General features: G+C 29.0%; 1 protein-coding gene across 5 annotated transcripts in view; it reads left to right on the top strand.

Annotated features, from left to right (window-relative positions):
• Positions 1–3,175: 3,175 nt before the first annotated feature.
• The window catches only part of LOC103580322 (fat-like cadherin-related tumor suppressor homolog), a 195,004-nt gene continuing 172,271 nt past the window's right edge, over positions 3,176–25,908 (top strand). For all 5 annotated transcript variants that reach the window (XM_053742541.1, XM_053742540.1, XM_053742539.1 and 2 more), the window contains exon 1: positions 3,176–3,427. The gene's annotated coding sequence lies outside the window, so the exon portion shown is untranslated. The remainder of the gene's footprint in view (positions 3,428–25,908) is intronic.

Here is a 25,908-nt window from a genome sequence, read left to right as displayed (position 1 = left end):
ATAAATTGAAAATGGCAAGTGATATAATGATAAAATGATCAGTAAATATTATACACTGAAAAAAATAATCAGTAGCTGCTACCAAAATAATTGGTAGCAGTTACCGAAAATTAATCGGTAGCGGCTACCAAAAAATAATCGGTAGCGGCTACCAAAAAATAATCAGTAGCTGCTACCAAAATAATCGGTAGCAGCTACCAAATGGTAATTGGTAGCTGCTACCGATTATTTTTTTCAGTGTATCATTCTAAATAGTAATTTTTTCATTTATGATTAAAACATGAATAATTACAGGATAAGTATGAAAATTTATTGTCTATGCAAGAAAAATTATTATTTGAACTTCAAAAGTCGTAACTAATACTTAGAAAATTTACGACACGTATTATAAAATGTATCATTTGGAATGTTAAGATTTCCCATATTTTGACAGCCAGGTTCTGGGTTATAATTTCCAGAACAAATTTTAATTTTATTTTTGCCATATATATAAAAAATAAATTATGTCATCAAAAATATATTTAAAATAAAATAATAAATTTATTGTAAGAAAATAATTTTTATTTGTCGGTAATAAAACACTCACCAAAACGTTTAGTTAAACTAAATGTAAACCGACACTTAACTTTGTTTTACAAACTTTAAACTAAAGTTAATTAGATAATGCAAAGTTAGTTACAATATATACAAGTCTGGGTTGGATGGGAGTTATAAGATAATCGATTTAATGAATAAATAAAGTTTCAACGTATCATCTAATCATCCTGTGTACTGTAGTCTGTACACAAATAAATTTGTGCATAAATGTAACAATGGAACGGCCGCGCGGTGAATTAGAATTAAGAGCTTTTTGTGCTCGTCATGCTCGAAGAAATCAAAAAGTCCAAGTAGATTTCATTCCAGTATATAGTACATGCTCTGCTATGATTATTGTACTCATATGTATGTATATATGTATATATATATACATGTGTCTGGCTGACTGTATGTGGTATGTAATGTAATGGTACGGGTACGATCCTTGAAAGTTTAAAGGGAGTAAAGCGCTCGAGCATGACCGAACATTTCGACTCGAGAACTCTTCGAGTGCTACTTCTCGATCTACTCGGCTGATCGACAGCTTCTCGAGAAGATCCACGGAAATTTCCCATTACTGTTAACACCAACGATGTTACACTTTTATTCTATTTAATATTTTTTTTTTTTTTTTTTTTTAATAAAATTAACTCCTTTAATAATAAAACAATGTTTGTTTAGATTTTTACTCATTTTTGGATGTCCGTAGTGAAACATTTATAAAAAAAAATTATATCTTTTTAAATATTTGACTAATTATTATAAAAAGTGTGGAAATTAAATTGGCTGTCTTGAAAATATCAGCTGTGAAAATTTTTCGCATGGAAACTGAAATTTTAGACAATTTGGAAGTTTGTTACATTTTAAGTAACTGAAAAATACTGTAAGAGAAATTAAAGTCGATTTAGTACTTTTTGTAAAAGTTTTTTTTAACGGAAGTGATGCTCCAAAAAAGTTAAAATAAACGTTAGCCAAAAGTACTAAATTGACTTTAATTTGTGTAGTATTAAATTTATCAAAGTTACAAAAAATGTAACTTAAACTTATTGTCTTAAAGTTTCTTATTTGGGACATTTTCGATACGGTCTTTTTTTTTTTTTTTGAGAAAATTATGAATCTACTGAAATTGGGAATTTTAATTTTTTGAAAAATTTTTTTTTATTCAATAAAAGGAAAATATTTTTAAAAAATAAAAAAAAAATTTTAAACGCAGTGAAAATTTTTTTTCATTTCAGGCAATATGGAGTCGCTCCGAAAAAATTGGATATTCAAATTTAAAAATTTAAATTTTGATCAAATAAGTCCTGAATATTTGAAGTTGTTTAAAAATAATTGTGCACTGTAAAAAATATGCGAATTAATTCACTTAATGCACTTAAGTGAACGCGGATTAAATCTGAGGTAAATGTGGAGTGAATGCAGAGACTATGACTGTTCATTTAATTAATGCCCTCGGAGTCAAATTTACTCCGAAGGGGAGTTTACTTTAATATTAAAACTCCAAATCGGAGTGAGTGTCGATGGAAATAAAATCCAGACCACTCTCTCTAGAAATGAATCAGTGGATAGTCACTATTTCTCCAGCTATAAGTATACCACTAATTCAACCCGTGGTATACTTATAGCTGGGTTCTAGTGCATATTCACTGATTTGCAGTAAAATTCATTAGTTCAAATTTCTATTTACTTCGTATGCGGAATGATTTTTTTTAAATTCCGAAACTCGGAGTGACGGAGTGAATTTGAATTTAAATAAAATCTGTAATCACTTGAACTTCACTTCTGACTTTTTACAGTATAGAAGTATCAATTTACTATTGAGGATCATTCAGAAGAAAAATTTTGCAACTTTCATGAAAAAAGTCGGGCGATACAAAAAAAAATTTTTTTGTATTTCTAATAACATTTTACGAGCATGATCCAGGTGTAACTTTAAGTTGAAGATATCCGTACTACAATTTGAAAGCAAAAAAATAAAATGAATTTTCCAGATATAACTCCAGGGTATTCTAAGTTGCTTCGAAATAATTGTGAAGGTAATAAATTACGATTCAGTAAAATTTTGTAAAAAAAATTTTTTCCCCTATTGTGGCCATCCCTTCTAGTTATAAGGGTTTGAGTTGAAAAAAATTTTTTAACGAAATACCATCAGCTGAGAGTATGTACTTTTTATATGTATAGTAAGTAGAATAAATATGTATAGGTAATGAAGCAAAAGCGAGCGAGTAAAAAAATATGTAGTCTTACCTCAATAAAAAAAAAAAAAATAAAAAAATGTGTACAGTAGTGAACACGAAGAAAAGAATTATTATTGTCTACCTTAAGAAGTGAATAAGATAAAGAGAGTGAATGAGAGTAAGAGTAGTGAGAAAAAAAGAGGCAAGTTGGGCCCAAGTTTATCTTTTTCATTTTCTTTCTCTCTCTGTGGCATTGAGATCGGAGCGCCGGCTGGATGTTTGTGGAGGGGCGCAACAAAGACGACGGCATGAATGGACCTCGAGTCAGAGCGAGAGACCCTCGGAACTCGCGGAAAGGGGGCGCGAGTGTAGGCTCAGCTTTCTCACCGGCCACACGACGCGGCAGTTTCGGTTTGCCGCTCACTTGCGACGGATGGCATTTTTCGTTCCCGTGAAAATTTTTGCGAGTTTTTTATATTTTGTTTTTATAAAATACATTTCCTTTTATCATCTATTGAATGAATATGTATATGCGATGCATTATTTTTTAATGAAATGTTAAATGTGTTTGAAAATTTGTGTTGTGCTGTGATTTGTGTTAATTAATTACTAATAATTATAAATATCATATAATAATAAGTGGCTTTATTATTGGATTAATTCAGACTGTCAAGGTAAAAATTTTTTTTCTCTTTAAATGGATCATTTTTTCCCAGGAAAATAAATAACAAAAAAAAAAATTTAATACCGACTAATAGGAGCTTAATTTAAATTAATAATTTTTTTTTTTAAATACCACGTGGTTATGACCGTCAACAAATTCTTGTCTTTGTTCACTTTATCGCGTTAATGCAAATATATATCCATATATATATATATAAAATGTTCCGAGGCCGGTAATTTTCCTTAAGTAACTAATAACTACTTTGCTTGCAAATAAGACGCTTTAATTGCAAATACTTCTATATATATATATACATATACATATATATGTTCTTTAATGCAAGTAAAGTGTACTAAGTACGTGCTTATTTTAAATATAATTAAATTCTATGAAAACTTGGACTAGATTTGATAAAAAAAAGTTTAACCGATAGTCGCATAAGTTGAGCATAACTTTTAAAAATTTTAAACTTAAAACTTTTATCGAATTTGCTAAAGATACTTTAGTAGATTTATATTAATCTTGTAAAATTGACTATTTAATATATGATTTGAATCTAAAGAGTTTTTAAAAAAAAGATTGAGGGGGGGGGGGGGTAAAAATGAATGAATGTTTTTTTGAATGCATGTTTGAAACGATAAGGACTCGATTGAATTGAAAATAACGAAATGTGTGTCGTAGGCTTTAGTTTGTTGCTGAGTTTATTCACGCGTGCTATTTATAAAATGAGGAGGGATATCTCGAATCAAATGTAATGGGTAAAGGGTCGTCAATGAGGGCATTCAGATGTGGTTTGTTCCAAATGTCCGCGTTATCAATTCCAATGCATTCGCGCGGATTAGTACGAATTACTCTTTGGGTTAGTGTAATTATGCTGATTCAAATTTCATTATATACGGTCATGCGGCATCAGCATTGAAAAACCTTTTATATTCATTATTGATCATAAATCATTTATTTTTAATTAACCGCAAATTTTTTCACTTGGGTTTTTTCGTACCGACTACTTTTTAACCGTCCATAAGTATTTTTATTTTGAATCTATCGATTTTCACTCTCAGACCTTTTTTGTAGCCCATTAAATTCTACACAAAATTGTCCACTTACTTTTTTATGTAGGATGGATATTTTAGTTGTTACAAGCGATTTTATGTAAATTTTAACACTGAATTAACTTTCAAGTTTTGTAATTTTGAAACTAATCGTAACTCAGCTATTTTTAAATAAAATTTTATTACATATAGTCATGCACTATAAGCCCTGAACATTTTTTACTTTAATTTATTATTTATTTATTTTTATTCATTACTAATGTAATTAATTAATCAATTAATTACATTGTAAAAAATAGCAGAGTAGATCCGGAGTTAATGCGGAGCGGGTGACTTTAGTTATTTAATTCTCTCGGAGTGAAATTCACTCCTCAAAGAGCTCATTTCAAAATTACAACTTTAAATCGGGGTAAATATGGATTTAATTAAAATTCATATAGACTGTTCGTTATAAGCCTGGTCTAGGGGACGTAGGGTAAATTTTTCTTGTAATTTCAGTCTTCCCTACCGTGCGTTTAGTTTTGTTCTCGACTACCCGTTATAAGCCTGTTTTATTTTATATAATTTTAAACGTCATATCTACGTTTTGTTATATACGTCACTATCCCAATTTTTCTAGTGCTTATAGCGCTAAAATAAATACTTATCTTTTTACACTAATAATAATTGTAATGCAAAAAATTATAATGACAACGGTATTAATTACAGTAATGATAATAATAATTTTATTGATCAACATAATGATCAATAAAACTTTTAAATTGTAACAGAAGCTTTAATTGTAATTAATGATTACAACTATGAACAATAAATAATATTTTACTTAATAATGATTAAATTATTCTCCGCGAAACATCGATAGTAAATTTTCATAATTTATTTAGATATTTTGTTCGTATTGTTAGTTTATAATTTAGAGAATTTTAACGGAGGCTTATAACGGGATGTCTGGTACGAAACTCAAAAACGTGGTTAAGTGGGGAAGCTTTTTGGACTCAGTAACTCCCGATTTAGGGGAAGAGGCTTATGAAGGGCAGGCTTATGACGGGTAGTCGATTGTACTTACCTTTTTTTCACTTATTTTCGCTCTATCGTTTAAAATTCAAAATCTATCAACTTCTACCTTACGACCATTTTTGTAGCCCATTAAATTCTCTACAAAATTGTCCTCTTACTTTTTTCACGTAGGATGGACACTTAAGTAGTTACAAGCTATTTTATGTGAATTTTAACACAGAACTAACTTTCAAGTCTTACAACATTTGACTTAGCGGACATTTTAAGACAATTGAATATTTTATTCAGTCTTGAAGAACGTTGAGTTGTAATGAAAAAATAAAAAATTCCAGACCGTAATTGAGATAAAAATTCCAATTATCCCATAGATAATGAAATAAAAAGTCTAAAGATTCACTCATTGGGACAATCGACGGGATAATTAAACAGCATTGCTCTCTTTAGAGTACTCTACATTGAAATGGAGTGTATGATACACACATATATATGCCTATATATCTGTACATATACATATATATATATATATATATATATATATGTATCAGTATACAGCATAGTTGTATTATAGCAGATTCAAGTCTTTGACTAACCATGAGGGGATGATAATCGTACTCTGCTTCGGCACGTAATGACGTCGGTCGGTCTTTTGTCTGAGAACAAACCGGTTTTAAAATTTTTTTATCTTATCCAGCTCAACTGTTATTCTCTCTTTTTATTCAGCTCTTAGAGCACAACCAGATACAGACTCGCGCTACGTTTCTGTCTTTACTCTTTCCTTCCCGAGAAATAAAATTAGATTGAGAGTTAAAGGCAAAGAGGAGAGAAATGGATATAATACGGATGAACCACGCGATCTATTGTGTACACTAACAAAATATCCTAAAAATTACTAACCCCTTCTTTTCTTTGTTTTTATTTTTATATCATACCCGTTTTAATTTACTCCGATCTTACTCTCAGCATTCCGATATATTTATTATATTTTTTTATTATCCTCAGTTACATTTTAATTTAAAATAAATAATTTATATTTACAATATATTTACAAAGTATTCAAGTTGTCGTACAATACCTATTGGATTTTTATTTGTAAAAGAATAATAATAAGTCAGCCTGTACGCTCGTAATTTAACGCGGCTATTTTAACGTTTCTATATAAAATGTTTAAGAAAACCTCTGGATTCTCTTTTATATATACAGTATAAAAGTTTTAAAAACTTCTTTTACCAAAGATCTTTTGTTGTTAGTCAACAGTTTGGCGTGAATTTAAAAGCCTTCAATCCTGTGACCCAAAAATTATATATTTTTATTTTTTGAATTCTAGTCACACTAATTTCTCATGGACAATTGACTGGATTTCTGATATTTCCCTTGAGATTTGCAACAACAAAAAAAAAAATTACATACACAAAACCCAAGGGGGAAATATCCAATAAATATGTAGATTAGATTACATCGGCTGATAAAAATTTTTTCCACGTAATTATTTTTCACGATAAAAAATTTTATCAATCGAAAGTTTGAGGAAATTTATTTATAATAATTTTTTATTGTAAATATATGAGTATTTGGTATTTGTGTTGGTCATGTGGATTCGCGGAACGGGTTAACGGCGTCTCGTTAATTACACCTTGCGCAATTACGTCAGGGCGACAGGTGGCGGCCAGCAGACTAGAGTATACGTAAATATATATATATTTACATATATATATATATATTTATTTATATAAAGGTATATGGGTATTTGTCTGAAAAAGTACAGTTCAAGCTGATTCTAAACGACAAACATGCTCAACTGTCACGCGACAAGATTCTCGTGATGAGTCTTTGAATATATACATATATACATATATTGAGTAAATAGACACATATGAAGGTATGAGTCACGTTTGCGTTTAAAATATTTAAGATAAGAATTATTACGTTGATCTAATCTAAATTTATTTATTTTACAAATATCATAATATTCTATACCTTTTTTTGTCGATTGATTTTTCTCCAGACGTAATTTGCATAACTGCTGAGATAATTTAAATAAAAAAAAAAAAATTATCACCGATTTCATTGCTAATGAGTCTGGTGCTGACTTAATTTATAAAAATTTTTATTATTTTAAAAATAACCCAAGGTAATTGTGCTTGAATATTTTAGCTCTTTATATTTGTAATTTATAATTTCTGATTTTTTTTTTTTACACGAAAAATTAACGCGTTAATTATTGAATGTTTAATTACTGATCATTTTTTTTTGCTTATAAATAATATGTACAGAGAAACTTGGGTCAAGTGAGACGGGATTTTAGAAAAAAAAAAAAATTATTTGTTTATGTGGGGAAAGTTGATCATGTCGGTTAGTGCGGTCAAAATTTTTAGTAAAATTTTTTTTTTTCCAAGTTTGTTGTTTGCATTTATTTCTACTCTATATCAAAAAGGATTAAAACAAAAATAAAACTGTTGGGTAAAAAAAAGATTTTTTTTTGTTTCTGAATTTTGGAGTAACCGCAATGCCTAAGGCTGTCAACTTACTCCTCTTTGCCTAGACCCAGTAAATAAAAAGTTTTGCATAAATTTTCTCTTTGAAAGAGTGTTTCACTTTACTCCGAATTTTCCCTAAAATACACATAAATGTGTGCATATATATTTAGAACAGTCACTGATTATTAAACGGAATTTTATGACCAAGATTTTCTTGAACCAAGAGAATTTTCCTTGCTCGGGAAATTTTCACTTTATCTCAGAAAATAAAGGTTTTCAAAAAAAATTCTTGAATCAAGAATATTAACTTTCAGTCGACTTTTTTCCCCATATATATATTTCATATATATTTAAAGTATCTTGTTAATAGCGAATAAAAAAATTACGTCACTAGAGAATTTTTTTATTACATATCCTTATCATAATGTAACTACTAGAGTGTTTAAGAGAGAGAATAACATAGACATTAAGAATATTTTTATGTGACATGTAAGTAATACATATATTACGTGAATTGGACTAGAATAAAGAATTACATAGATAACATAACAGGATCGTATAGCAAGTGAAGGTGATATCAAGTTATTAGTGACTTGGGCATGTAAACAGTGCATTTATTACTGCGTACCCAGCCGAAACATTTGCACACAAGCATACATATACATATTATGTATTATGTATGTATATATTATGGTTGAGTCCAAGCGTCAACTCGACTCCGACTTGTGGATGCAAGTAGAGCATGAAAAAGCCAAGTACATACTCCGCGAAATGTAAAAAGCGAGTTAGATTTAAATGTGGCAAAATTTATTTCGAATAAACCCACGGTGAAGATTTGAATTATTTTTTTGTTAATTAAAAAAAAGTCTAATGAATAAAAATGATGTTGCATTTATTTTAAATAATCTTCAAAGAAATTCGTGATAAAATTTTAAGTATCAGAGTAATGGGTTCAATTATTTATGAAAGATAAAAAAATTTAATAGAAGTTTAAATAATTAATAAATTTTTTAAAGTTATCTTTGAAGGATTTAATTATTATTTATTTAAATTTTCAATTAGCCAGAAGTTTGTTTATTGAGTTAATTTGTCTCGCCAAATAGTCTGCAGTAAAAATAATAACGAATTCTTGGGCAGTAATGGACGTAAAAATGTTAAAAAAAATATTTCGTGTATCAAGTTTAATATGAGGTCAAAGTCGTAAAAAAGTACGCGAGCAAAAGAAGTGGGTATTAAATTTGTATTATCCGCGAACCGCAAAGCTGTCATTGCACAAGAGTTGAGAGAAAAATAATAATAAAAAATTTTATTCATGCTAATTTATTATTACCTCTTAAAAGCTTAACTTTCTTTTTTCATTTGTGTCAACTTCTTATCTCGTATTTGCCCATACATATTATTTACAAACGTTATTAAGAGTTGTTAGAAACTTAACTAATTCCAATGTGTAATTAGTATCATCATCATCTTTGTTCTCATTTTCTAAAAAAATATTTGTTTTTTCCACCTCGACAAGTCTCCTTTAAAGTTGATACAAATCATAAACTTTAAGTAGACCTGAAGTATTAATTCCACAAGAAAAATTTTTTTCATCGTTTGGATTCTTCGTAAGCTCGAAATCTCACTTTTACTTTTATTTGGTATCCTCCAAATAGGAGTGAACATTAAAGTTTAACTGTCGGCATCTCGTTTAAACTTGAGCTGCGTGTGTTTTTGTTAGAATATTCTGGTCGGGACAAGAAAATTTCTGGCAGGTATGCCAAGGCTGCATAGTCCTCCAGGCATTTTACAGGATATTCTATTCTACACTCATGCATCCGACAATGTAATAGACGAGACATTCACACAGGCATAAAATCATGAAATAGGTGAGGTAGCGGTCCGCTAGAAGCTCTATACTACACTATCCCAAGCTAAACCTTAACCTTAACTACCAAAGTACCACGTAGACTATAGAGTATAAAATTTACTTGAATGTGTATTTAAGTGAACCTCATCGCACCGGTCGTTTATATACGTCTACCTGGCTATTCGTCCGATGTCTAGTGTAGGTTTACTTGTGTCCGTTCACTCCTCACTCAACTCTGCCCTGTTATTCGTTATTCCTTCAGGCAAACCAGAATCCCCATTGTTCTACGAGCCGGGTCTCTGTTACCAGCCGACCCCGGCAGCACAGCCGGGGTGTTGAATTTCGTGGGTCCACTACAGGTACAGACCATAACCAGGCTCCAGAAAACACCAGTACACAAGACCACTCATGTCTTAAATATTTTATTTTACTTTTTATTTTATTTGTTCGCCGCAAGATTTAATCCGTGAATTTTAAACACTCAAATAATTTAGTTGTCCGAATAGACATTAAAACATGTTCAAACATGGCTTCTTGCTCCGATAAAAAGTTTTCGATAAAAAGAACTTGAATATTTGATTAAATTGTAATTTTATTTTTAATTTTAAAAGTTTTTGTTTTGAAAATACGAAAGTAGGCTACGATTGGTGAATTAGTCATATGTAATTTACGTAGATATATATACATATATATGTACATATATACTTGAATAGAGAAATATGTTTTATCAGAAAGAAGTTGACGTAAAAAAAAAACATAAAATATTTATGCATGAGATGGATTAAGTTCAAGATCGCTTGGAAGTTTTGGGCTTTTCTTTTATTAATTTTATTTATAGCACTTTTATTTTTTTATTTTCGTGAATCATATAAGAAAGACCGGGGGTAAAATGGGCTCCTAAAAATTTTAAATGATTGTTTTTATTTAATTGCAATTTAATTTAGTCACCAAGTGAAATTGACCTTGAAAAATTAAATTAATTGCATTTATTTTCAAGATTGAATTTTTTCCCATGAAAAAAATTTATGATACAAGTTAGCCGACGTCTAATACTTTTTGGTTTTTTTTTAAAAGGTAAATTATAAAAAAATAAATATTTTAAAAAATTGCATCTCTAGTTTTTGGAATTTTCTGTAGGTGCATTTTTTCAGTTTTTTTTTTTTCTGTAATTAATTTGCTTTAAGAGAACCCGAAAGTTGTTAATTGTCTACTAACTTTAGGATCATAAAAAATTCTGATATAAAATTTTTCACTAAAAAATGCAATTTGAAAAAAATCAACTGTATTTATTTTTTTTATGAAAAAATTCCAATGTCTCTAGAGTAAACTCTATGACAGCAAAAGTTTTAATTGTTGAGACGAACAATATGTAAAATTATCCATCAATAATTTTATAAATGAAATATATATACATAATAATTTCAAATTCATTATTCGATTCAATCTCTCGGTGGGAAATCTAAATTATAAAAATTTTAATTAAAATATTCGAATAAAACTTTTCAGTTGATTTCAAATTTGGAAATTTTGTAAGAATTTTTCATCGACCCAAATTACTCCATAAATTCCTCATTATTTGTTTATACTCTAAAAAAAAAGTTTTAAAAGCCCAATCTGCCCCTAGTAATTTTAATTCGTTAAAAATTTTATATTGCCCATCCTTCCCTCATTATTTTACAGAAACATTTATACGAACACAGATACGTTAAGAAAACAAAACTATCACTAATTTATTCAAAGATTTTGTTGATAAGAAAAGTGACTTCATTGCAAGATGTCTTACGTTCATTATAACCATCATATATATATTATTATTATTATACTATTACTATTCATATTTGTTAGTAAAATACTGATGAAATAACAAATTTGAATAAATAATAGCAGAGAGTATTAAATTTTAGCTTTAATAAATATTAGCTTTAAAAATGAAAAATTATTTTATATTCATATTTTAATATATTATATATTTATTTATGTATATAAATTAAAAATTGTTTTTATATAAATTTTATTTTAAAATATTTTAAGAAAATAATTATTATAAATGTTGGCCCATAAAGGGAGTGGGTCAGTTAATAAATATATATATATATATATATATATATATATATATATATATATATATATATATATATATATATATATATAAGTTGGGATGTTACTGGGATTACACACGGGCGCAGCTGGCACGACGTTAATAAGCTTCTATAATATGGTATGTGCGGTGGCCCGTAAGTGCACATGTACACAATGCCACGTGTATACAAACCCTTTTTTTTTATTTTATTGTTTTAAAAGTTTCTTTTATTTAAGCTCTTTGCCTCTAAATAGGCGTTAACAAATTCATTGTCCTTCTTATTAAATATTAAACATTAGCTCTGTTTACATTGTGTTCATTTAATAGTGTATAAATATACAATTATTTGTTTTCTCTTGAGTATATTCAATTTATGTAAACAGAATATTATAATTTTAAATGTTAATTAAATCTCATTGGATCATATTACAAATATATGATTAATATTTTACTATTAAATAACCTCTTGATCGTGATATGAATTTGAATATATTTTGTTGTATAGTATAGCATGTCATATATTTATATATGTATATATATATACGGCAGAGTAGTTTATGTTTATTGTCTCATACGGTTATTGTCGACTTTGACTGTACGTTTAATAAGCAAAGACAAGTAAAGAGTATGATAGAAGATACTGATGTAGAACATGCGAGAAATGAAAGTACGAATTATAACGTTAAATAAACGTTAACTTGAGTTACTTCATTGTATGTTCGCATTCTCGAGTTATATTTTATACAATATCTTTCATCAAATTATACATAATTTATTTTTTCATTATTAATTAAATTATATTATTTATTAATTAAAAAACAACGAGATATCATCGATAAACATTAAGGAGGTTCGACCGAATCTAATGTAACAAGGATTTTCCGACTTTGATTTGAAACTTAGTATATATGTAAAGAAGTCCTTTATCTATGTATTCTCAAAATTTGAATATTATCCACCGTCTAGTTTTTTAGAAAAAAGATTTAAAAATGACGTTTTCAAAGTTCTTATACACAGACTCTTATGGTGGACAAGTTTCCGTCATGACTTATTAGATTTTTTTCATTAGTAACCTCCTAAGTTTAAGAAAAACCACATGCCTAAAACTTGAATATTTTTGGAATATAAGATTTTAACAATATATTGTTACCGTTGTAGTTATTTAAATAATTCAAGTTAAACTTTATTATTTAATCTCGTTCATCGACAGAGATACATATTATTGAGGGTTTGGCAACGTCGCGGAAGCAGCTGAGAGAAAAAACAAAGATAGAAGTACATTAATAAGAGAGACGAGATTAGAAATAAATTTTTCCCGCTTTAATTTGAATTTCGATGTTTAAGAAGTTAGAACGCGATGTCGCCAAATCTTTTTATTGAATCATATGAGACAAAAATAACCAAGTAATTTCATTACTTTCTTTAATTAAATAACTAATAATTATTAATTTATGAATTCGTTATGTTATTGTAAATTAAAATAATGAATTTTTATAACTTTAGGATAATTTAGAAAACAAAAAAATCAAACTCTACTTTGACTCACTAGTTTCGGTCGAACCTCCTTAAGTCGACGGTTCGATCCCAGTACACCGTAAAAATAATTTTTGAGTCCATTAATTTTTTTTATTACACCAAAGATCATTTTATTGCCTTCTGTGTCAAATATGATGACTAATTATCATTAAAAAATTAATAAATAATATTTTGAACACAAAAATGATACTCAGGTTTCATCACCGGTGAACGTTAAGTCGACGGTTCGATCCCAGTTCACGGTAAATATAATTTTCGAGTCCATTAATTTTTTTTTATTATACTCAAGAAAGATTTTAATAAATATTATAATTTAGTAACTAAAATATGATGAAAAAAGCAGAAAATGTTTTTTTAAAAAGTTTATAGAGAAAAATAATTTTGATGGATGTTCACATTAAAGAGCATTAGTATTCTTTGTGACCCGTAGAAAGTGTCAGGAATCTTTGTAGAATAAAAAACGAGTATAAGGACTTTTAGTCTCTTATTATATATTTATAACATTTCTATGCTTGACCATCGGTATGCGTTAGAATGGCACTGGCAGAGTAACCGCAGCAATCTAGCGTCATTACTAACATTACGGAGCTCGTTAGTCTCATTTATATTCACTCTCAAAAGTTATAATATGGATATATAACAATGTGCATGCGTTATATCCATATATATATAAGTATTTATGAGTACATACATATATATATTATATATACAAGTTCAAGTGTGGAAACAATTCTTCCTATTCTTTGGTTAAATATCTTTTTTCCCATGTAATAATATATAGATACGAAATAATTTTCCACTCGTTTTCTTTCTCTTCTCTTCTATTCTTTATGAATTTTATTATTATTATTATTATTATTATTATTATTATTATTATTATTATTATTATTTTTATTATTATTATTATTATTATTATTATTATTAGTATTTTTTTCTTACTCTTCCTTTGCGGCTCACCCACTCCTCCAACTTTGCAGTTTAATTTTTTATTCTTTTTAAGAATACTCATTTTGCCTCTGATTCTTCGATGAATAAATACCGGAGATATTGCTGCGCCGACTCTGCTCGTGTGCAATGGATTCACGTATATAGTAAAGTCGTCGATCGACGACTCAACCAAGTCAATGGCCTCATTCGTAAAAGAATATCGAGCCCGTAGTTTAAACTTCAAAGGTCTCTCATTTTCTTCTCTTTTATTTTTTTTACTCTCTTTCTTCATTTCTTTCTCTCTCGCGCCATCTCGCCTAGGGCGTCGATCAGACAGAAGCTGAACCGCTGCCAGCTATGATTTTCATTCTTATTTTTTTTTCTTATCCGTATTCTTTCCATTCACCCACATCTTTATCTTTGTTTTTTGAAAATATACTTTTTTTTATCTTTTTTCGCCTTTGTACTTTTTTTCGTATTTTATACTTTATTATTTTCACAATATTTTTATACATTTTCTAACTCATTATTTTTTATTAGTTTTTACAATATCATATTTTATTCATTTTACATTTTGCTTTTGATTAACGTCAGATTTTTTAATTTTTGTTTTTTTACATTCGTTAAGAATTTTTATTAAATAAAAAATAATTTATAAAATTACTCGAATTATTTTTTTTTTATTAACTCTGTAGATCATAGGCTTCAATTTAATATTCAAAATATGATTGCAGTAAAAAAAAAATTTTTTTGTTTTGGAGCAAAAATTTTTTTTTTTCTTCATATTTAAAATAAAAATTAATAAATATGATCTGCGTGTAATTTTAAACAAAATATCATCTGTGATAAAATACGAGAGCAAAAGTAAAAAAAAAAAATTTTTTTTCAAAAATAAATCTCAGACAACAAAATTTTAAATACTCTATTTATGATCCTGAAATTGACATGATTTTGAAGTTAGAAGACAATTAACAGTTTTTGAATTTTTTTTTTTTCAACAAACCAATTAAAAAAAATTATGCACTTGTAGAGAATTGAAAAAACTATAGGTGCAATTTTTCAAAATATTTTTTTTTTATAATTTATCGGCTTAAATAAATTCCAAAAATTATTAGACGTCGGCTAACTTCAGTATCTTGGAATTGACAATAAAAAATTTTCATATTTTTTTGTCAACAAATCAATTAAAAAAAAAAAAAGTAAAAATATGCACATGTAGAAAATTAAAAAAACTGTAGGTGCATTTTTTTGAAATATTTTTTCTAATTCATTGTTTTTAAAAATTATTAGACTCGGTGAACTTCAGTATCATCTGTATTCTGCCCACTCTCTTAAAATCTCAACATAAATTCACAAATATATATAATTTAAAATTTCACTCATTGACGAATAAAAATATTTCCATCAATCATATGTACTTAAATATATATAAATATATATAACGAGACTAAGTCGTACATAATGTATAACTGCATTCTCTTGCAAACTTTAGCCCCCATTGAGAATCACCCCAATAATATTATTTCCCCTTCTGTCGTCGTACGTATAATATAAGCGTATATTACTATTGTGCTTGACTGAAGGTCGTGAGCAAGTTTTTCCTCCATCCACAACCACACGGTTTCGCCCATCGAATTACATACGAACCCTCATGTCGATTTATACAAAGCTCACATTCATGCATCCGTACATCTACTACATTTACACCAGCGCACTATACAGGATTCAGCGTAGTCCTGCATTGTATATGTATTAGTATGTGCCATAGTCCAACCAGTTGTCGTATGTTGTGTTGTCGAGGGTGTCGAGTTTATTGCGTGCTACTGCGATCTACCCCAGATATCTGCTTGTGCTTCTGCTCCTGCCTCTGTCTCTGTCTATCCCAGCTTTACCTCTATGAAGGATCCTGATGCGAGTATATATGTATTTCGCAAGCGATGATTCACCCCCAGTGTACCCTCACCCTCTCGGAGGGGTAGTAAACAACATCGTGCATTGAGTAGGCCAAAGATCGTTTTCGGGTTTCATATTCTAACCCCTGATGTACGTTGCGATCAATATTGTTAGATTTATGAATGGAAATTTCGTTCTCTGGAAAAAATACCCCAATCTAATCTTACTTTTAACGATGTACTTTTGCCTCTGACAGTAATATATGTTCTTGAATTATATTTTTAATATTATTTATTAAGATACACTAGAGTAAATATTGTTGAAATAAATTTTGCTTTTTTAAATTTATTTTTACTATAAATTTTATATTCATGTCTACATTATGTGGACGTATATAAAAAAAAATGTCGTCACTTGGATTCGAACCAGAAAATTCAGATTGGCTATATAAAGATTCAAATGGACTTAAAACCCCATTCATCTTACGGATATAAATTGCGCTGAAATTTTTATTATAGTTAATAAAAATAAAAATTTTTAATGCCACAAATTTTTCATAAATTTTTTTGTTCTGAGTTTAAAACGAAAATTAATGATGTCAAATTTACGAATGATTTGTATTTAATTGATCATTAAAATTCGGTTATTCTCACTTTTTATCATTTGTCAAATTCAAATTTATAAATTTACAAATTATTCAAATTCTCAAATTACAGTCGACTGTTCGTTATAAGCCTGGTCTAGGGGACGTAGGGAAAATTTTTCTTCATTGTTTTAGTTTTCCCTACCGTGCGTTTAGTTTTGTTCTCGACTACTCGTTATAAGCCAGTTTTATTTTATATCATTTTAAACGTCATATTTACGTTTTGTTACATACGTCACTATCCCAATTTTTCTAGTGCTTATAGCGCTAAAATAAATACTTATCTTTTTACACTAATAATAATTGTAATGCAAAAAATTATAATGACAACGGTATTAATTACAGTAATGATAATAATAATTTTATTGATCAACATAATGATCAATAAAACTTTTAAATTGTAACAGAAGCTTTAATTGTAATTAATGATTACAACTATGAACAATAAATAATATTTTACTTAATAGTGATTAAATTATTCTCCGCGAAACATCGATAGTAAATTTTCATAATTTATTTAGATATTTTGTTCGTATTGTTAGTTTATAATTTAGAGAATTTTAACGGATACTTATAACGGGATGTCTGGTACGAAACTCAAAAAAGTGGTTAAGGGGGAAGCTGTTTGAACTCAGTAATTCCCGATTGAAGAGAAGGCTTATGAAGGACAGGCTTATGTCGGGTCGACTAATTTATTTCTAATTTAATAATTTTCCAGCAATAAATTTTTAAAAAATAAACTAATAAAATGTCAGTTAATTAAGTATAAAAAAATAAAATAATTAATTAATTAATTCTATACCATAATACTTTCTTTACATTTAAGTATGAGTCGCTTCTGAAAAATGTAAATCTTTAACGGGTATTAAATTATAAAATATCAAACAGGAATGTAAATCGCAAAGTTTACTGTCGCATGTAAGTAAAGTATCATATGGATGTAAAGAGTCTGAAGTAATCATGAATATTATGTTACTGAGTCTTAAAGCCCTGTTATACTGTCACCTCGTGGCGCCTTAGTTTTCCTTCAACAGCTTATCTTATCGCCGAGTATATTGGCTCGTTTTATTTTCTTTTATCTACACTCTTGTCAATGTTCTATAGTTACACGTCACATCTTACATGTGAAGTTATTATTATTTTTTAAGTATTTTTTTCCATCACTGGATCAAAGCTTCAATATTTTATCAACTTTATCGATTGGAATGAAAAATAAATAGAGATTCAGATGGATCGAATGTCACATTGCTCAAATATACATTTATATATCTATATGTATGTATATACTTATAAGTTATAGTGATAGAGGGGAAAATAAATAAGAAGGTATTGAGATAAAATTTCATAATCGGGATTCATTCAGGAATCGTCATGTCAGTTGCTGAAAGTCTTTTATATAAAAAAAAAAAAAAAAAAAAATTCACGAGGAAAAGAAGTGAGCAAGTAACTTAGTATGGTACAAGTTAAGTAACTTTAGCAAACGTAACATATGTACGAGTCAATTCGGTGAATTTTAATCTTTTAGAAGTTCTTAAAGTTATAAAGACGCAAAGCTAAAGACCACTTTGTAAAACTTTTATCTATAACTTATTTTTTTTACTTAGTCGAAAAAAACTTTTGAAAAAATTATTTAAATTACTAATCTATTAACTTGATCATAAGTCTCTTGGTAACGTAAAGTCACCGGTACGTATCTACTTCTTGGCTTTTGAAAAAAAGTAAAACTTTTTTCTTGTTTTTGGATGAAATTTATAATTTGAATGCAGGGGAATCGGTCGGGGCAAAATGGACAGTCAGAAAAATTTTCAACAGTTTTTTAAGTTGTGCTAAAAAAAATTTTGTTTTTTTACAAATATGATTTAGTCAAAAAAAAATGCAAATTTTGAAAAATGTTTTTTTTTCAATATTGTTACTCCTGTTTCAAAAACGCACACAGAAAATTTAAAATTATCAGATGAATTAAGTGACATAATTAACAAAATTATCTGACTAAAATTTTTGGAATTTAAATTTTAACTGTCTTGTGAAAATTTTTTCGCCTGACTTACCCCTTAGATGTTCTATTTTTTTTTTTTTTAAATTTTATTTTATGAAAAATTATAAAATGCATAAGTTTCCCTTTTCAGTTTCGAATTTCACTAAAATTACACTTAGTAGTTTAAACTATGAAAAAATATTCAAAATTATCGATTAAAAATTCAATGTCTTTTTTTTTTTCAATTATAATGTAAGCATGTTATAAGTAGAGTTACATATAAAATAAATAAAAATATATTGAGCGCTCGTGCACACGGTATGTAATGCATTAAGGATTCAAACGTAAAACGCGTTCAGTACGCATGAGGCATACACGATTACTATGACTTTGAGCAATTCTCTTTCTATATATATATATATATATATATATATATATATATATGTGTGTGTAATATTCTGAGACTCAATATCCGAATTGAGAGAGTCACGTATAATGTTTTTATTCATGAAAAAGCATCTCGCGAGAGTTCTTTTATAGTAATTCGCGGTAGTACTTATTATTTATAAATTAAAGATTATCGAGAATGTCACGAGAACTGATATTTTAAATTGTGAACTACATACCAAGAAAACGTTATCACTTTTTTTAAAAGAAAAAAAAATCGCGGGATTTATAAAAAATTTCTATAGCGCAATCAAAAAAAAAAAAGTTTTAAAAAATTAATTTAAATATTCTGATCTCGAAAAAGTTAAATGCGATTGTTATCATGGTATTGTTGGAGAAAAGTTTGTAAGGGTGTAATATTGTGTGATGTTATAAGATATACAGTACAGTTAGAAATAAAATTTTCGAATAAAAGCTGAGAGCGGTCTGGATGGGAGTTGTATTGAAGTTGAAACTGTTAGCCTAGAAGTTGGAAGTATAAAATTTGTGTGGCAAGATGTCCACTGATAACAATCTTTTTGACAAGGGTTTGCTGGGTATAGCATATTAGACTTAACCCTCGGGTCTCGAGACTTCGCTATGGATTTCAGGGTCCAAAGATTTAAAAGTGTGTATTCAAAAGATCTACCTAAGACTTGCAGATAAAAGAGTGTCGTAATGATAAGTAAACTGAGTATCATTGCACAAAAAATCATTTTTACCCCGCGATTCATTTATTTTAATTTATAATTTTAAATTATCCCTGTTTGCTGTTACACTGTAAAAAAAAAACTGGGGTAAGTCCAGGCGCACAGTTGAGAAATTTATGTTAAATTTAACACAAATCATGTGTCCCAACGGTCCACTTAATTTTTTGTGTTAATTTAACACATTATAATTGTGTTAAACAATAATAGAGGTTTAAAATTTAATGGTGTTAAATAATTGACATAAAATATTTAACCTTTGAATTTTGATACTACACAAGAACACAAAATTTTCAACTTTGCGGTGTAGGTATTAAAATTTTCGGTGTTAAAATAACACAATCGCCGGTGTAAATATTCTTTACTGGTGTTAACATATTTTTCAGTGCTAAAATATTTGACTTTGTGAATATTGTTACTTGATCGATTACTACAGTTAAAAAGTGTCTTAATAAATAATCATTTAAATAAGTAGGGGAGGAGGGGGGGGGGCAAAGTGGGCTCCTTAAAAAAAATAATTATAATATCATTAATTTTTTTTACGCGTTTGCTTCTTTTTAGACCCTTGATACTTATTTTCTTCATTATGCTACGTCTATTAAAATTGAAAAATCGAAAATTAGGGGCAAAGTGGGCCGTCCAAAAAATTTTAGATTTGATATTTATTATTCTTTACACATGTGATACTGACAAAAATATAAGAAATTTACATAAGCTTATTATCCGTCCGAATTTATTGACGTATGAAAAATTTTGAGGGGCCCACTTTACCTCTTCCTCCCTCTAAAGCAAAATTTAAATTTCCTCCAGATAATATTCATATGTAATACATTTTTTTTTTTTCCAAATATCTATACGTGGATTTTTTTTTTACACCAATTTAACACCAATATTTTAACATCACCAAATTACACCGCCATTAACGGTGTTACTTCATTTTAACATCGCGTGGTATTAAATTGAATCCATTTCTAATGCCGCTCTTTTTTGCAGTGTATATTAAAAAATAAATAAAAATAATGTCGTTTTATTTAATTTGCCTGTAAATAAAAAATCCTAAAAAAAAAAAACATTGAGATTGAAAGTGTTACGTGCAGCTGTAACTAAAGCATCGTGGTTATGAAAAAGTATTCGCATTTATGGGATTTATCGGTGGAAAAGTAAAGGAACGACCGGTGTTTGAAGTGAAGTAAATGAAAAGGGCGGGCGCGAGAGGAAAGAAGTAGAGGCTTTTAAAATACTTTTGGAAATAAATATTCAGTAATTTTTTTTTTTTTTTTATTTCGTATTCGGTATACTTTTTTTCATTGACATTCGTGTACTATAATCGAAGGAGCAAAAGACGTTGTTTTGTTGAGGTGACGCCGCCCTTTGCTGTATGTTAATGCCTTCGTTGTACTGTACAGGATTGCATGCAAATCGAGTAGGAGCACGAATAGAACGTTCTGGTGGTAAACAATTCAACGGGATAACTAGAGATATATATGTCTCTTTTCTAGTTGTTACCATTTAAATGAAAATTGTTTCTTCGAGTGATATAATTTTTTTTTTTATTATTAAAAAAAAATTTTTTATGCATTGAAATGAAAGAAATTCTAAAAAAAGTTTTTTTGGGTATTAATAAAAATAAAAATAATTTGAAATAATAATAATGAGATTGTTAGTGTTATATAAGCCAAAGGTAACTTGTAAGTGTGTTATAAAGGTGGCCATAAGCGAGTACGCTTATTGCGTATTAAAGTGAGCGAGTTACGTTACGGTGTGTTAGGGGTAGAATTTACCGCAGCTGGGGTGTTACTGCAAGCACACGCAATATAGGGAAAAATGAGAGCCCATATAATAGTGAATTCAAGTTTGTAAAAGTAAAAAAAAAATCTAACAAGTAGTGCAACAGAAAATAACAAAAAATAGACAAACAAAGAAAAATAAATAAATAAGAGAAGCATCGTTTCAACTCACGCTTACACTCGGGATACGTTTTCCCGACGAAAACCGCATTGCGCGACTTCCGGCAGTTCTTACGCCTCGTTGCACCCGTTTCTCTGTATACAATCTTAGCTTCTACTCGGATAGAATGAAAACGAGCCATGTGCATATTTTATCTACGTCCTCACTAAAAGACTGAATAAACGTCTTGATTTATTGAACAACTCGAAACTAAAGTTTATCTTTTAAATCAACCGAAAAAATTTTATTGAATAAACAAAAAAATAAAAATTTTATAGCATACTGTATAAAATAACCAGGGTAAGTCCAGATGGTCTATAAACCTATAGATGTTAAATCCCAACACCGAAAACGGTGTTAACTATTTTTCCGGTGTTAAAATATTTTACTTTGTGAATATTTTTACACATAAAAAACTAATTTCTTGGTGCAAAAAATTTTTACTCGCCTTAAAAGAATTATTACTTGCCTTAAGAAATTTTTCGCATTTTGAATTGAAAACAAACATTTTCTTGGGGTGAGAAATATTTGCGCTAAGAATTTTTTTCTAGTTCTGAGAAAATTTTCGTTGTCATTTCATAATGAAAATTTTTCTCGCGCTAATAAATCCTTTCTTTTCTGTGTACTTACTTAATTGCTACAATTAGATAGTGTTTTTATTAATTAATTAAATTATTGTTCACTGAAAGTGGGGGTAAAATTGTGTAATTTTTAAATAAATCATGTATAGCATAAATAAGTACATAGCAAAATTGAAATTTCCTTCAGATAATATTCATTAAATTTTTATACAGTGAACTACCCGTCATAAGCCTGGTCTAGGGGTCGTAGGGTAAATTTTTCTTGTAATTTCAGTCTTCCCTACCGTGCGTTTAGTTTTGTTCTCGACTACCCGTTATAAGCCTGTTTTATTTTATATCATTTTAAACGTCATATTTACGTTTTGTTACATACGTCACTATCCCAATTTTTCTAGTGCTTATAGCGCTAAAATAAATACTTATCTTTTTACACTATAATAATAATTGTAATGCAAAAAATTATAATGACAACGGTATTAATTACAGTAATGATAATAATAATTTTATTGATCAACATAATGATCAATAAAACTTTTAAATTGTAACAGAAGCTTTAATTGTAATTAATAATTACAACTATGAACAATAAATAATATTTTACTTAATAATGATTAAATTATTCTCCGCGAAATATCGATAGTAAATGTTCATAATTTATTTAGATATTTTGTTGCTATTGTTAGTTTATAATTTAGAGAATTTTAACGGAGGCTTATAACGGGATGTCTGGTACGAAACTCAAAAAAGTGGTTAAGTAGGGAAGCTTTTTGGACTCAGTAACTCCCGATTTAGGGGAAGAGGCTTATGGAGGGCAGGCTTATGACGGGTAGTCGACTGTCCATTTTTTTTTCTAACTTCTATCCGTGGAATTTTCTTTCACCGATTTAACACCGGTATTTTAACACCGCTCTTTTTACAGTGTAATAATAATAATAAATAAAAAATTACCGTAATATCAAACATCGTATTCTGAATAACATAAACGATTATTTTAAATCACACAGCAACGGTTACTCAATAAAATTGATAGTCAACGCACTGAGTATATGAGCGACTCGAAGTGTAGACTTTGGCAACGGCTCTGTGGTTTATGACCGTAAAGACAACGTCGGCAAAAGAGTATAGGGCTGATACACGCTGTGACCTGTGTATATTACGTTTGGTGGTTTTTATATCTACACACATGCATATGTGCACATATATAATGCACGTGTGTGTGCACGTGTATATAATGTAATGTAAGCTTGCAATACTCTGTCGGCGTATCCAGAGGTATCTTCTCTACTTGACTGGGTGACTTGTTCGTGGCAACGAAACGGCTGGTGTAACGTAAACGTGCGCATACATGCCAGGCTGCCAGCCTACACCACCGAGCAAAGTTACAGAGTATGGTGTATGTACGCCGTACGCTGCACAGCGCATTGCACCGATATAATGGCTCTTGAGGCTCTGACGGCAGCCACCAGATCTCTCGGGCTCTTCTGACCTTCCCCTTCGCCGGGTCACGTGCTCGTTGTACTGCCTACCTTGAAATATCCACCGCGAGTGTTGTGTGCAGTGCAACAGTGGCGTAACCGCCACTCTACTCTTACACTCGACGTTTTCAAGAATTCCATGGTAAATATACACCAACAACACTCTTATTCACTTCCAGAGGGATACGAGTACTTGACGAAGCTGTTGATATGTTATATATATTTATATAATATTAACAAGCTCAATATAAAAAATATTTTTTTATTTTATATGACCTTAAAACAAATTCTTTAAGGCTCGTCATGACAAAAAACGTTATTGTTGATGTACCCGAAGATCGGGTAACGTTTTTCGAGTAATGAAAATGAAAAAAATTGCGATCCTGAAGCTAGCCGACAAAAAACAATTTTCGGATTTTTTTTTTCGACAAATCAACTTGAAAAGAAAAAAAACTAAAAATATGCACGTGTAGAAAATTTAAAAATCTACAAGTGCAATTTTTTAAAATATTTTTTTTTTATAAGTTATCATTGAAAAAAATAACCAAAAATTATTAGATAGCAGCTAATTTCAGTGTCATAAAAAATTTATGTAATTTCACTGCTTAAAGGTGACGTAAGGGGTAATTGGGGGTGGGTAAAATTTTCGGCTAGTAGACTAGTACTTATGGGAAATATTTCATAAGTCAGCTGATGTCTGATAATTTTTGGATTTTTTTAAAAACGATAAATTATAAAAAAAATAATATTTTTAAAAATTGCACTTGTAGTTTTTAAAATTTTCTACTTGTGCATATTTTTAGTTTTTTTTTTTTTTTTTTTTAATTAAATTGTCAAAAAAAAATCTGAAAATTGTTGAATGTCTGTCAATTTCAAGATCATAAATCTAGATCCAGTTAATTTTTTATTTTTCATTTCATTTTTTTATTTTTGTCCCGTGGAAAACTTTTCGATCTTCAGGTAGATTACTATTAATTAACAAAAAAGTTATTTATTATTATACGTGTTCCAAATTTTACTGATACTCGTATATTATAATAATTTTTAGGTACTTAATTATTTTAGCTGCAACGATTGGTTCGAAAATAAAATTTGTAAAATTTTAATCTAGAAAAAACTTAACCGTAGAATACGTTTGTGTATATTTATTTAACGATTATTACAATGTATTGGTATAAGTTAGTACATATATCTCAGGTAGTCTAATGAGGCTTCTTGAAGGTGAATTTCCTCTCAAGCCAGCCATCCAGCATAGCACATAACTGTTTAAATATTAATATTAAATTGAGAAAGCAGAAAGCTTTGCCAAGGTTTATGTGAGTATTTCTTCGTGGCTGTGTTAATGATACTCCATCATATATATTTAATCCTTTATATATGTATATATATCCATATATAAATATACCCTGAGAAGAAGCACTCATACTAAGTAGTTTCCTCACTTGACTAGTGCACAGTCTAGCCTCTGGCTTGGTCTTCATTTTGAATTTAACTCTATACTCCCGCCCACTCCCACTCTGCATATATATACAGAATATAAGTGTCTGGGAAGTTGAAAATAGTGAGATAATCGAGAGAGCTTTAATCGTCTGTCAGATCGATTTACAACAATTTTATCCTTTAAGTATAAGAGGGAAATTGCGACCCTCCGAGAGTGACTTTAGTAAAACTATATCTATTGGATCCAATGTAGTACTACTACTATTACTAATATATACTATAGTAGTTGTACTGGCAATAGTAATGGCCTAGTCAAGTAGTCTAGTCACTCTAGTGTCGTCGCCAGTTTAAACTCAACCCGAAATCCATTTCGATGTGTATTTCTCTATTTCTACACCTGCAAACTCCATCACGAATATCTTGAGTATTTCTATATATATATATAAGTTGAGAAAGATTGCCGTAAAGC

Source organism: Microplitis demolitor, chromosome 10 (genome assembly GCF_026212275.2).
Source record: "Microplitis demolitor isolate Queensland-Clemson2020A chromosome 10, iyMicDemo2.1a, whole genome shotgun sequence".
NCBI classification, from domain to species: Eukaryota; Metazoa; Arthropoda; class Insecta; order Hymenoptera; family Braconidae; genus Microplitis; species Microplitis demolitor.
The sequence above is the reverse complement of the archived record's forward strand: the minus strand, read 5'-3'. Positions and strand labels throughout refer to the sequence as shown.